Source organism: Sceloporus undulatus, chromosome 1 (assembly GCF_019175285.1).
Source record: "Sceloporus undulatus isolate JIND9_A2432 ecotype Alabama chromosome 1, SceUnd_v1.1, whole genome shotgun sequence".
NCBI lineage: Eukaryota > Metazoa > Chordata > Lepidosauria > Squamata > Phrynosomatidae > Sceloporus > Sceloporus undulatus.
In genome coordinates, this window is record NC_056522.1 from 190,818,322 (window position 1) to 190,833,126 (window position 14,805).

The 14,805-nt window shown below is 37.9% G+C and overlaps 1 protein-coding gene across 1 annotated transcript in view; it reads right to left on the bottom strand.

Annotated features, from left to right (window-relative positions):
* The window catches only part of SPATS2L (spermatogenesis associated serine rich 2 like), an 82,168-nt gene that overhangs the window by 52,769 nt on the left and 14,594 nt on the right, over window positions 1–14,805 (bottom strand). The gene's annotated exons all lie outside the window — the stretch shown is intronic.

Below are 14,805 nucleotides of genomic sequence, written 5' to 3' on the forward strand. Positions count from 1 at the left end.
GTTAATTCATTCTTACAGTAAAGCTGATAGCAATTCTAACCTGCATGGCATTCCAATTATACAGTTTAGGCAGCACAATTCAAGAAAGATGTTGACATGTTGGAGTCTCTCTAGAGGAAGACAACCAAAATGGTTAAAGGTCTGGAAACCATGCCGTATGAAGAGCGGTTTAGGGAATTGGTATGTTTATTCTGAAGAAGGGAAGGATAAGAGGTGACATGATAGTGTAAATATTTGAAGGGTTGTCATACTGAGGATGGGGGAAATTAAAAGAAGATTTATTTGAATGAGACACAATTTTTTTGTTGATATTACACTTTCTTAGAAGAAATAGAGTGAATCTATTTCCATAGGACTAAACACTCACACATTATGTATCCATGCATGTTTCCACTATTAAAGAGAGAAAAGCATTAAAATGAAATGAATTTTTCCCATTTCCACACTTAAACCCTCACTAAATCACTACCCTTTCAGTCTAAGTTCTTCTTGACGGACCCCCCCCCCCCCAGCCCCTCAGTAGGGCTGCCCAAAACATTTTGCTTCATTCCTTCATTTTGTTTATATCAGTCTTGCATCCCAACTTTGTGGATAATAAATGTGGAAAATAAATAAATATTACAGTAAAATATAATCCAACCCCCACTTCCAAGACTGGTACTCTGGACAGCTTACAGTTGAAAAGAAATGGATAAAATACAAAAGGTTGGATAAAATCTTTTGGATACCATAAAAGCTTACCATTAAGATGTAACTAAAACTATGAATAAAATTGAAAACAGTTTGAAGCATACACATACTCTCCAACATCTACTGATGAAAACCAGGACACATGTGGCCAAACAACATCAGAGTGTGACCAGGCAACAGAATGGGGAAAGTTAATAATGAGGGGAAACACACAAAACTATTATTTTAAGCAGAGAAACCATGGCCTTGATATTCTGAGTTATGGGGGGGGGGGGGAATCCAAATGAGCCAAAAGAAAAATGCAAGATCCTCCGCCTCATCTCTTCTCCTCACTTCTGAGTTGATAGAGTACTTCTGCACTTTGCACTCGGTTTGCACTAAGTAAAGTAAGACAAGGATGAGGAGGGAAAGTGGAAAGAGGCAAGAGTAACTAGGGACTTTATCACACAGGGGGAAAGTGGGGAAAAGCCAAGATTAAGAAGGTATTTCCCAGCAAAATCCCAAGATTGTGATGAAGATTTTCAGATGCCATCGTGATTACAGAGGACTTATCCTAGGAATAACCAGGGAATATCTAACAACAAATCATTCACAGGCCTGGTACAGACGGGCGTTTTGCGGTGTCCTCATCACAAACTAGGGCTAGATAAGGCTGGGCATTTAGATGCCCAGTAGCCCTAGTCTGTGAGGATGTTACCATCATAGCTTGCTGCCCTCCACACGGGTGGTGCCATGATAGTGCAAGCATTGTGCAGTGCCCAAACGGCACTGGCAGGACGTGATGTGATTGCCACATGTTCATGCAAGCGCCAATCACACCCCTTTGATGAAGCTACTGTAGGTACCTTTTTTTTGCTCCCGGGAGAGATCACATCATTGCCGCACCATTTAGTGGCTGCGGCAACAATGCGGGACAAACAGGGGCAGCATGGAGCTGCCGTCTGTCGAGCCCCACAGTAAATCGTTTTCAGTTTCCACTCTCATCTACATGTTATAAGAGTCCCCAAGGTGCTAAACCTTATGTTCAATTCAGGAACTGCACTTTGGACAGTTGCCTTTAAGTCTGGACTGTAACCCAACTGGTAGGTTCACTAGCCATGAAATGAGGAAACCATTTTGACTGCCTGGAAGTGAGGAAAAAAAAATGACACTTGAACTTTATCTGCGGAAAGGATAAACCACTGCCTCATAAGGTGTTTACTGCATTGTCTGATTCCAGAGAATGCCATCAAACAAAAATAAGCAACTTAATGGAGAACTACACTTAACCAAGAGTTCTGCTAAATGTGTTTGTGGAGACTGGGGAAAGGCGCATGTTTCCTGTCTTCTCAGCCTATGCTCCACTAAGTGACATTCACACAGAAACAATTTCCCCAGCAAATGCTTTCAAGCATTTACCAGAATCTGGCAAGGACATCTTCCTGGGTATTCAATGATATATAATTGAATACCAAAGTCAGGATTGTCTATACCATTGTATTTCCAGTTTCTGTGTATGATTATGAGAGCTGGACAGTGAAAAAATCTGATAGGGCAAAAATCAACTCCTTTGAAATGTGGTGCTGAAAGAGAGTTCTGAGGAGACCCTGGACTGCCAAAAAGATAAATAAATGAATGCTAGGGCAAATCAAGCCCAAACTGTCCCTGGAAATCCTGGATCTTGGTAGTCTCTCATTTGTAGGCTTGCCATAAGTACAAGTTGACTTGATGGCAATTAATGATCTTCCTGAGCCCTTTGCTTTTAAATTTATTATCTAAGTTCTTTTCTGATATGAAGCACAGCAATTCCATGTTCCCTTAGGTCTCAATCAGAGGTGGCTCACCTGATGATGTTGTTGGGCTGAAATCCACACCAGCCTTCACCACTAACTACAACAGCTAAGACTGATTAGAGTTGTAACACAACAATGTTTGACAAGCAAAGGTTGCCAATTTCAGATATAAATTTATAAATTTTGCTGCCTTTCTCTCTTTATCTTTTTACAGTTTTTTTGATCACAGGTTACGGATCTCATTGGTAGGTTTACAAAGTCCTCTCCTCCAAGACTGCTGGAATCAGTGTTACCAAATGTTGGGAAATAAAAGAACGAATACTAATCATCATTTGTGAATGCTTTTCCTCGAAATGGTAGTGGATTAAGCATGTAGAGAGTTTGTGCAATAAAACAAAGCAATGAATGAGACCGCAGTTTTGTACATTTTTATTTTAGCTTGCGTTTTTAAAGCAGAATGGTGATTTAATTGTGTTTTATCATTTGTAAACAATAAATTTAAAAAGTAAAATAAATAAATAAAACAAAGCAAGTACTGTATTCTGCTAAGTTTTAGTTAAGCTCCTCCACTCTGCCCCTAAGAATGGCAGAAAAGCTATTTTACCCTGAAGAAAAGTAATATAAGTTGTAAGATATGGAAAGAAAGATCAATTCACACCTGCCAAAAAATGCTGATTTCTTTCTCCTCATCATTACCTTTTCTTGAGAAGGGTGAAAATTGTTACCTTTGCAAGTTGCAAGTCCCAGCATTGCTTGCAGGGATATTGATATTATAATTATCCTCAAAATAGATTCCATAAAAGGCATGACTGAAAGAAACTCATTTGACTTACTGAAAACCATTGAGTTGTCCTTGCACATAAAAGAAATAGGAAATATGATTGAATGTGACCTAATTCCTCCTCAGTGAGCTAATTTTTTTACAAAATGAGACTTTACTGATGTGAGCATTCAAAAATATGGGGAAATCTTCTGAATGCTCCCCACATCTTTACTTTTGACACAAGAGAACCATTCGTTCAGATTATATTTTTATTTTATATTAACAATGTATACAACTGCAAGTTAAAACAAGTTTTGTTAAGGTATTTTCCTCAAATGGAAATAGGCTATTAGGGAAGAAAAGAGAGATGTAGTACAAGGACAAGATTTGTCTAAATAATGACTTATGGCATAGCATGCCATTTAATAAAGGTAAGTGGAAAAATTGCATAGCATTTGCAAAATTTGCAAAAATAACCATTTAAAAATTCCTCACTGCATAGGCTATGTTATGTTCACTTCATATAATTATAAGGACTGGAAATTATGATAAAGGAAGGTGGTTTTTTTTTAAAATTTACATGAAAACTGGTGATGTTTCAGTGGTGTACCTTCTATAAGTTACTCCTAACTAGAGTAGCTCCACTGAATGAATTCTTGAATGGTGAGTCTATGTTGTTGTTAACTGCCTTTGAGTCAACCTCAACCCATGGTGATCCTAAAAATGAGAGACATAGTGGTTAAGACACCTACTCCAATAACCGCAATGTTTCAAAATTGGTAGTTTGAGACCCAAGTGCCATGTGACGGAGTGAGCTCCCATCACTAGTCCCAGCTTCTGCCCACCTAGCAGTTCGAAAGCATGCAAATGCAAGTGGATAGTTACCACTTTGATGGGAAGTTTGACAACACTGGCTCTTCAGCTTAATAACAGAGATAAGCACCACCCCCTACAGTTGGACATAACTTGACAACCTAGTCAAAGGGGAAACCTTTACCTTTTTATATCTTATTTGTCCTTTTAAATTTATGTGTATTTTAACTGATGTGGTGTCTGTCAATTGTTGTTGTTCTCCACTTTGATCCAGAAGTGGGTAAAAATAAATTATTAATAATAATAATAATAATAATAATAATAATTAGTCTTCTTTGCTTCCAGAAAGAGTTCAGGACTAATCTGCTCTAAGACCCATTTCTAGGTCTTTTTAGCAGTACACAGTATTCTCAGAACACTTCTCCATCACCACATCTCAAATGAGTTGATTTTCATCAGCTTTCTTCACTGCCCAGTTCTCACAACTATACATAGAAAAGGGAAATACATTGGCATGGACAATCCTAACTTCAGTATTTAATTATATATCTTTACAGTTCGGGCTCTTGTCTAGTTCCTTCATAGGAAATAGCTGCCCTAGATTTCTTCTGATTTCTTGATTGTAGTCCCCACCCTTATTGATGGAAGTATGAAAAATATTGGACTATTTCAATCTCTTCATCACTTACTTTAAAATTATATAGATCATGTATGTCCATAACTTTGTTTTTGATGTTCAGCTGTAAACCTGCCTTTGGGCTTTCTTCCAATAGATAGTCAATATGTAGGTAAAATGCACTGATTAACTATATCTTCTCTAACAATAGGTTTTACACTAATACAGTATGTACATCTATGCACTCTGACTTGGTGATAGTTATATGTGAATAAACAAAGCACAAGTTCATAGTTATAAATAAGAATAGAAGGAAATGTTGTTGTTGTTGTTGTTGTGTGTCTTCAAGTTGTTTCTGACTTATAGTGGCCCTGAAGCAGTTTTCTTGGCAAGATTTGTTCAAAAAAGGTTTGTCCTTTTGTTTCTGTGAGGCTGAGAGAGTGTGACTTGCCCTAGGTCACCCAGTGGGTTTCCATGGCTGACCAGGGATTCGAATCCTGCTCTCCAGGGTCATAGTCCAATGCTCAAAGCATTACACCATGTAGGCTCTAGCAGCAAATATGCCTTCACTATCTCCTTCTCTCTTCTCAAGGTCGGCCCTGGTCAATACTTGGATGGGAGACTGCCAATGAATGCCAGGTGGTGCAGGCTATATTTCAAAGGAAGGGACTGCAAAAACCACATCTGAGTATTCCTTGACTTAATAAACGCTGTGAAATTCATGGGCTTGCCATAAGTCGACAGGTGACTCGAAGGCACATGCTCTCTGTCTCTCTTGTTAAACAACCAGTTCACAGCTAATGCTGGCATCTAGATGCCTCTAAAGTGAGAAATACATTCAAAACCAGAAATAAACACCAGAATTCATGTACACTATATTTTACTCCCTAACCCTCTTAAAGTCAATGGCCTTAGTCCATGGCACTGACTAATACTAGCTGTATAGGGGCAAAGCCATATAACATACCAGAGATTGCTAGAGTTCCTTGGAGGGAAGGCAGAATACAAACAAAGCAAGTTTATAAGTAAAATAATTCCACCTTCATTAATTTATTGCATTTGTAACACCACAACCAAACACAAACCACAGAAGGCCTCTGAATTAGAACCAAAACATAAATACAGGTGTATCACACAGTTAAACTATGTATGGCTGTTTATATACACATGTAATAAAGAAACTTTCATAAGTGATTTGGTTCAATATGTATCAACAAATTACTGAAATTTAGAAAAAACAACAACTATATTATATATAAACATCAAACAGAATTAATATAAAGAAGGGAATACTTCCCAGTGGTTGAAAACGATTGTAGAAAATGTTGGCATTGTGAACTGCTGTTTGATAATAATTCATATAAACCATATAAGCCATGCATATTAGCCATACATAATTTGATTGCACAATACACCTGTGATTTGTAACACCACCCCATATAATGCTATGTGGATGATATATAATTACTTATGTCTTAAAGTAATTTCTGACTTATGACAACCCTAAGGTGACCCTATAACAGCGTTTTCTGGGGCTGAGTGTGTAATGTACCCAAGGCCAACCTGCTGAGTACGGACTCAAACTCTGGCCTCTAGTCCAACACTCAAACCACAACACCACACTGGGCCTCTCATGTTATACAACAGATAGGGATAAAAGGAGTTTAAATTCAAAATAAAATATCTAATTATAAAATCATATACAGCATGAATATAGCAATATAAACGTTTTTAAAACTTACAACTCAAGAGCTGAAACTGAAAGAACTAGATTTGTTGTTGTGGGCCTCAAGCCATTTTAACCTATGGCAACCCTTAGGTGAACCTATCATAGGGCTTTCTGAAGCAGACAGTGTATGACTTACCCAAGGTCACCTCGTGAGTTTCCATGGCCAAGCAGGAATTTGAACCCTAGTCTCCAGAATCATATAGTCCAACACTCAAAGCACTATGCCACGCTGGCTCCTTCATTCAAATGGTAAGAATGAACAAAAAGGTCTTTTGCTAGATTCAAAAATATCACAAAGATGGTTCTAAATAAATATCTCTGATACCAGGGTGGCCTCTATTGAAAAGGCACAACCCCCTTAGTAGTAATTTCATTTGGAGCAGAGCCTCTAAACAAGAAATTACAGTATGTGTAAGGATATATAGGAGAAAGTGGTCTTTTAAATAACCTTGTTCCAAGATGTTTAAAAGTCACATTTCAAATTGAGTCTGGAAACAGACTGGGAGCTTGTCTGGCAAAGCATGGCCCACAGTCCAGTCTCATTTAATAATCCTACAACCCCATCTGGATTAACTGCTGTTTCCAAATCATTTTTAAAGGTAAATCCACATACTGTACAAGGCATTGGTATGCTCACACCCATCTGATCCATTACTGGGACACCAAACACAGGTTCAGGATACCCCCTGTCCAATGCCATCTGCGTGTTGGTGACACTTTAATCAGATCTCCAGACTGCTCTGTTTTCTGCACTTTTGTAATTTAAAAATAGAAAGTGCTTTCAAGGCTATAAAATAAAAATAAATTTGATACAGAAAAAGATTTAACTCATAGTTAAATAGCCTCTTCCAGAACAATACCATATATGTCATTTGGTCAAATGAGATATAATTCCTTAGAAAGATAATAACAATTGGACTTGTATGGAAATTTTCTGTGTAACAATGATTTGATCAAAAGTTTTAGGTGATGTTTCATGGTAGGTCATCAAAGAAAACAATGCAAAAGTAACAATGTAAGGGAGAGGACTGGAAGGTGAGGAATACAGATACCATGCTTCAGAATATTTTGGTAAATATTAAAAATTAAAACTAACATGCTAAGGCCAGAACCTTGCTGGTCCACTGCAGTGATATAACTACACCAGCGTAGGCGGAAGCAGCAGGAGGGAAAATGCAATAAGCACGAAGGAAGAGAGGCACTGAAGAAACTGGCTGCTCAGAGCTGACAGAGTTTGTATGCCTTTCCCCATAATCACTGAACAGTTCTGGGGAAAGTGCAGAACTGTACCTGGAACAAGGTTTGGGATTATCATGCAGACCAGCCTTAACAATTTGTACCGAGTCCTGAAAGCAATCTCTTAGGGCACACAACAGACACATATTTGTCTAGAAATTATACTAGGACTTTTGTAAAATGCTATATAAAAGGCCCTTTTTACAGTCCTACCACCTCCACAGGCACAGTTGGTGAGACAGGGCTCAGTGGCTGCCCCTAGGCTCTGGAATACTTCTCCTAAGAAGCCCAGAATGGTCCCTCTTTGCTCTCCTTCCACCAGCAAGTGGAAAGATTTTTTTTCTCCCCATCACACTTTTGAGAATTAAAGGTTTCAATGAAAGAGCTTTTAAGAGGGTCCTGTAGTCATTTTATCCTTTTTAATTGTGTTTTTTTAACAAATATTGTTAATAGTTGAATTCTATTTTAAAGCTGATCTTTTGTGTTTTAAACATATGGCATTTTAATTTGTAAGCTTAAACCTTGGGAATGGGGGTGAGATAAATGAAGATAACAACAACAACGATGAAAAGGAAAAGATTTCTAAAATGTACATAAAGTTTGCTTTAATTGTATTTGTACAGTATTTCAGAATGAAAGTCATTTCTTAGGTTTGATTTTTAGCTTGTTTGAAATTTGTGAAATGGTTTTGTAATCAAGGAACATAAGAAACACACTGGAAAAAAACACAAAGGAACCATGAGGCACTCAGGAGAAGAGGAGATTCAGCACATTTTTTTGGATCAGTCATTTTTTGGCTCACATCCAGGCCTTGGCAAATGTAGGGATGAGAAAAGTCTGTCATTCTTTTTCTTTCGGAGGTCTGAGTTTCCCATTGGTATTTACATTCTGTGCTGCTTCTCTATTAGTGTATATACTCACGTATAAGTCTAGAAATTTTAATCAAAAATTGATCCAAAAAACTTGAGTCAACTTATTCATGAGGCACTTTAACTCTTATTTTAAAACAGGAATCATCCCCTTGTGAAAGGCAAGAGCATAATCTGTACCAGAAGCACTGACCTCCCTCTATTCTCTCATCCATGTAGCCTTCCAAGTGAGCAGTTATGCCTGCCAGAATTTTCTAAGTTCTTTGGCATTGTTTTCCTTTGCTTCATCCTTTAGATCAGGGGTAGGCAACCCTTTTGAGCCGGGGGCCGGGTTGTTGTCCCTCAGACAACTGGGGGGCCGAAGCCAAAAAATAAATAATTAAATATTTTTTTAAAAAATTAAATATATAAATAAACCAGGACAAATGTAGGACAAAATTTTCAAATGGAAGACACTTTAAAAAAAAAATGGAGGACACGCGAAAAAATTGCTGATTTAAAAAAAATGTTAATATACAGTAAATGCATGTTTCTGAGGCTTCTATAGACAATTGCCCCCCAAAGGCCCCAGCAGCAATCGGTGGCAGGACCAGGCCGGGGGCCGGTCCCAAGGCCTTGCCGGGCCGCATCCGGCCCGCGGGCCGCAGGTTGCCTACCCCTGCTTTAGATCCTTTGTTACATGCCCCTAAGATTTGCCCTCAACATATCCATAGGCCATATCAAACATCATAATATTGGCCCCAAAATCTGACCTTGATTTATACATGTAGTTGACTTGTAGTGGAGTATATATGGGAAGCTGTGGGACTTTTTGCCACACCCACAGAAATATCTGAAACTTTGCTTATTTTTGTGCATTTTGCTTGTTTTTCACAATATGAGGATTTTTTTTCTCCATAATTTCACCCTAAACTATTCATTTCTACACATTTTTTGCACTAAAATATATCTTTGTATTTTTTTAGTTTTAATTATGAACATAATTTCCCTTGATTCATGCTTCTCACATTCTGTGTTCCCATAATATGTGTTGTACAATTTTGATATATGTGCATGCATGTGTGTGTTGCAGCTTTGGACTTTCCTTTCACTTCTGAGCATGTCAACAGCTGAATGTCTTTTTGTCTGCAGTCCATTTGTATCATCAGCCACAGTGCTACTTGTAGTTGTCCTTTGCTGGAGTCAGTGAGTGTCCTTTGACCTGAGAGTTTCATCTTCTGGCACTAAATCTTGTTTCATTTTGGATTATCTCATCACATGATTTACTTATTAAAAGACATTGAAAAGGATTTTATTGTGCCTCCTTCTATGCAGTATATAAAGTATCGGATATGTTATACTACTGTTGTCTCTGAGAGGTCTTCTGCCAGTGTCAAACTCAGCCCCCCATTACTGATGCTGCCCAGTAACTGTTTGCCACATTTAGTATGCCTCTTTAACAAAAGCCATCAGCATAGCCTCTTGCCTCATAGGAGCACCAATCCATACTAAACTCTTATGTCATGTTATTATTCACGGTGATGTGTATTTGTACATGTGCCTTCAGGTCACCTGCCAACTTATGGTGACCCTAGGAATTTCATACTGTTTTCTTAGGCAAGGAATACTCAGAGGTGGTTTTGCCAGTTCCTTTCTCTGAAATATAGCCTACAGCATCTGGTATTCCTTGGCTGTCTCCCTTCCAAGTACTAACCAGGGCTGACCCTGGTTCAAGATCAGACAGGATCTGGTGACTTTAAGATCTGGCAGGATCTTTACACTGCGATATTAGCCTTATATATTGAAATCCTTTGACATGGAAGTAATTCTATTGACTAAAAGAGAAAAAGAAACACAACACAAAATAATGATATTTAACTACAGTGTTAATCAAATAGGTTTTCCCTGATTAAAGTCACATTAAAGTATAAACAACTCAAATTAATTTTGCAGTGAATTGCAAAAAAAAACCCTCCCACCAAAACAAAAACTTCATTCTTACGACTACTTTTTTCTTTTTTAAGGAAGAATGAGTATTCATTTTCTGTCTTGTGTGGTTTATGATCCCTGGGGTACCTCATGTTTTCTTTTCAAAGGTGATCTTACCTGCTTAAATTTGTCAGCCCTGTCTTTGAACATTCCTTTGGGCTTCCATGAACAGCAGTGTCTGAATATAGACTGCATTGCATTATGTTTTTCTGTTGAATCAAGTTTGTTCTGCTTATTTTTTTGTTGAAAAGGGGATCAAAACTGTTCAAAACTGTGAGAATTTAACATGCTGTTTCTGCTGCTCTGCTAACAGTTCCTTGGTGATATAACTGTCTCCAAAGACATGTCAAAAAAGGATGCCCTCTGAATTTTAAGTAGTGCTTTTTTAAACTGGAGGGGGGAAAAATCAGTTGCTAATCAAATGGAACTCTTAGCACAAAGAAAACACATAAAGAATCAAATCTAGCTGTTCCTCCAGCAACTGTGTATGCCTGCCTACATCAGGCAAGGTAAACAGCAACTTCCTCTCAAGCAAGGATCACACAATATATAACACACACACACAGAGTGGGCCCTTGTTGTCTGCTGGGGTTTGGTTCCAGGACCCACTGTGGATAACAAAATATGTGAATGTCCAAGCCCCATTAAATACAATAGCACAGTAAGACGGTGTCTCTTCTGTAAAGTGGCAAAATCAAGGTTTGCTATTTGGAATTTATGTTTTTTCTAAATATTATCAAGCCATGGATGTTTGAATCTGTGGATAAAAAATCCGTGGGTAAGGAGGGCTGACTGTATACCCCACTCACTCACATGTCAGCATTCCCTGAAGATGCCAGCCACAGATGCTGGTGAAATGTCAGCAATAACCTCTTCCAGAACATGGCCACATAGCCCCCAAACTCCACAAAAAATATGAATTTGACTTTGACTTCACATTCCTCCAGAATGCTTAGATGAGCATGCAAGAATAGCAAAACAAAGGGAACAGGGAAAAGTATGTAAGTCTATTCCTTATTAATATCATTATTATTACTATTATTATTAGTCTATTCCAATGTCTCCCCCAGCATAGTATATAAGTTTTACCATAAACAGGGAAATAATAAGAAAATGTGGAGGCTGGTGAAAAAAACCAATCATCCTTGGATGCATTTTGCAGGAAATCTTTAAATGGCCTCCAGAAAATTAAAAATACTTTTCGATTCCTTATACAAGACATAGTGATCTGTGCATATTGCTTAATTTTGAATCAAAAGTTTGATGAAACATGTTCTTTTTTGGATGTGAGAATCTACCCCTATTCTTTCCATGTTATTTCTGCTGCTGACACCAAATTTTCAGTTAAATACATAATGCCCAGGAACACAGGTATTTCATTAACTGAAGTATGCCTGTAATCAGATAGTGATGTCTATATTGTGAGCCTGCCAAAGGCTTTGAAACATGGCAAGCTCTGTATTTCAAAGTAAAACAATAAGAGAAAGATTGGGGAGGCATAAACAAAAATGTCTTTTCCGACAGAAGTACTCAGTATTTTCATTTCAATATTGAATGCAGAAAGTTTTTCCCCACTGCCTAAGGGCAAAAGAATAGCATGTAATCCTTTTTCCATGTATAAATCACTCTTCATCCACAAACTATCAAGGCAGTATATACAAGATTTGCAAAATCTTCCAATGCTCTGTTTGTTTTGACGTTTTGCTTGCTATAACCGTAATTAGTCTTGTTTGGGTATGAGCAATGGAGCTGCATCCATGTTATTTTGTGCAAAAACCCAGTGAGTGAAAATCAAATACAAGATCCATGAGCTCTACTCTAGTGAGTAGTACAGAACATGGTCCTTTCTGTTTCTAGGACCTCCTTTCTGCTCATCTCTCAGAGACAGAGGCAATGGCAGGGATTCTAATGCAAACATGGACCACACCATACAAAACCAGATTGTATCTGATTTCCTGTTCGTGGGTGAGAGAAATAGCAAAACCCTTCCTATGAGTCATAATATCCTTTAATATAGAAAAATAAAAATATGGTTTTTTATTTTATTTGTATATTTATTTAAAAACTGTTTCAATCTTAAGTATGACATAAGTTGTGTAATGTGCAAAGGATCATAGAAGTCCACTAGGTTCATTTAGGATCATGCGGCCTTTCAGATATTTGGACCCAAGTGGTATCACCATTTTTAATTGATCCTAGAAACAAATCAATGAAGCCAGTGAAGCTTTTACAGCGTGGGAGTTATATGTTCCCTGTAACTATTCTTTTACCTCTGTTGCAGTTTTATTATATTTAAATGTAGCTGAATGCATGGTCTTGTGGCAAGCTGGCCACATTCTGAAGAACCTTATCGGGATGTGTCTGTTTGTAATTTGTATCACATAGCTGTCCAGCTTCTTGAGCTCCTCCAGTGAAGAAGACCACCACCACTCTAAGTAACCCATTTGATTCATTGTCAAATTGCTATAGCCATCATGAAGTTTCTCCTCATGTTCAACTCAAATCTGTACCCTTAATCTCTTTAGAATTATCCCTGCCTTCTATTAGTGCAGCAATGAATATGCCTTTGGCCTCATATATGGTAGCCCCTTTAGTATCTGATGAATATTATTGTTGTGCCTCTCTCTGTCCCTATACCTCAATCTTATCTTCACTAAACTGGTTCAGGGATGCACAATTTTACAGCTATTTAGTCTTTCTTCTGAGACTAATGGAAGCCCACCCACTTTCCTCCATAGCCCAACTAGCAGCTGGGTTGTACAAAGTAAAATTGTCCTAAGAAAGATGTTACTTCCAGTACTGCTGTTTTCCTGTCAATAGTGTTCAGTAGAGAAAGAACAATTTTAGCAGTAGTGGAACGGAAGCAGCTTTCATTTTCACCACTGCCACCCCAGCAATCTCTAGATTTCAGGGTGCAGAAAGGACAAGTTCCTCTGAAGTGATGTTTACTATATGTTTACGTTAGACATAGAAATGTATATTTCTACAGCTCCTCTTACCATCCTCCAATGCTAATACTACAAAACATACAGCTAGACAGATGATGAGGCATAAGGGGAGTGCTGTGTGACCATAAAAAGCCATTGTTAAAAAAAAAAGTTTCACTGTCATTTATTTAAAAACTGTTTCAATCCTAAGTATGAGATTTGTTGTTATCTATAGAGCCAGTGTGGTGTAGCTGTTTGAATGGTGGACTACAATTCTGGAGACCAGGGTTCAAATCCCTGCTCACTGTGGAAACCCATTGGGTCACATTCCCTCAACCTCAGAAAACATCAAAGGATTTTCCCCTCTGAGAAAATCTAGCCAAGAAAACCTCGTAATAGGCAATAACTTGAAAGCACACACAAAGTCTGTATCTTTCTTCATATCTTTCTTCAAAACCCACATTTCCCATGCTCTGATTCCTTTCCTTGGTTTGTATCTCTAAAATGGCACCAAGCACATTGTAACTGCTCACATTCACATTCACTCCTCCTTACTGCAGTCTCCCATGTTTACATTCTTTCTGGACTTTTTTTTTTTTTAAAATCATGATTATGACCTCTCTCCCTCCACTTCCACTGTCATAGCAGGAGCCTGGATTTGTATTTATGTGAATTTGTATAGTACCATATACACTGATGGAAACTGGCAACTAGGGATATGAAAATATATCAAGTTTTGTTATCACTGCATTTCTCTAGACTACACAGGTGCTTCTTTTTCCCCTTCTTGCACAGGAATCTCAGCACATTTCTGCACATCCCTACTACATCTGCACATTTTTTCATGAGTTTCCTCACATACACATTTCCTCTGTGCACTAAAGTTGGCCCAGTACATCCACTTTAGTTGTGCATATGTTTAAAAAGTGTGCATGATTTTTGCTCATATTTTATTCATCAAAATGTATTGCAAAGCCTCAGATATGTGCAAATATCCAAGGCAAGAGGCACTTTAGGTTTTTTTTGTCAGTCTTGGGGGTGTGAAATTGATTTTTTAAAGTAGGGAAATGCAAACCCAATGAATTTTCCACCATCCCTAATGGGAACAAATCACACACACACACACACACACACACTCTTACATTTTACTGAAAGCCACAAGACTAATGTGTTTATCTGTGCTTGAATGTTTAAAAAACTTCAAAGATTCTTAGGTTTCCACTGAAAATGCCAAGCTGCTATCAAGATCGCCACCTCTGTGATCTTACTGCCTGCAGCTGCTTCTTACAGGTCCTGTGGGTTCTTCAGAATGACATTATTACTACTTTTTAAAAACCTGCCCTCTACCAAGTGACAGCGTTTCTATGATTGACATTTACATTTCTTTCAATAGACATTCATTTTTATGCCCTTGAGTCTACT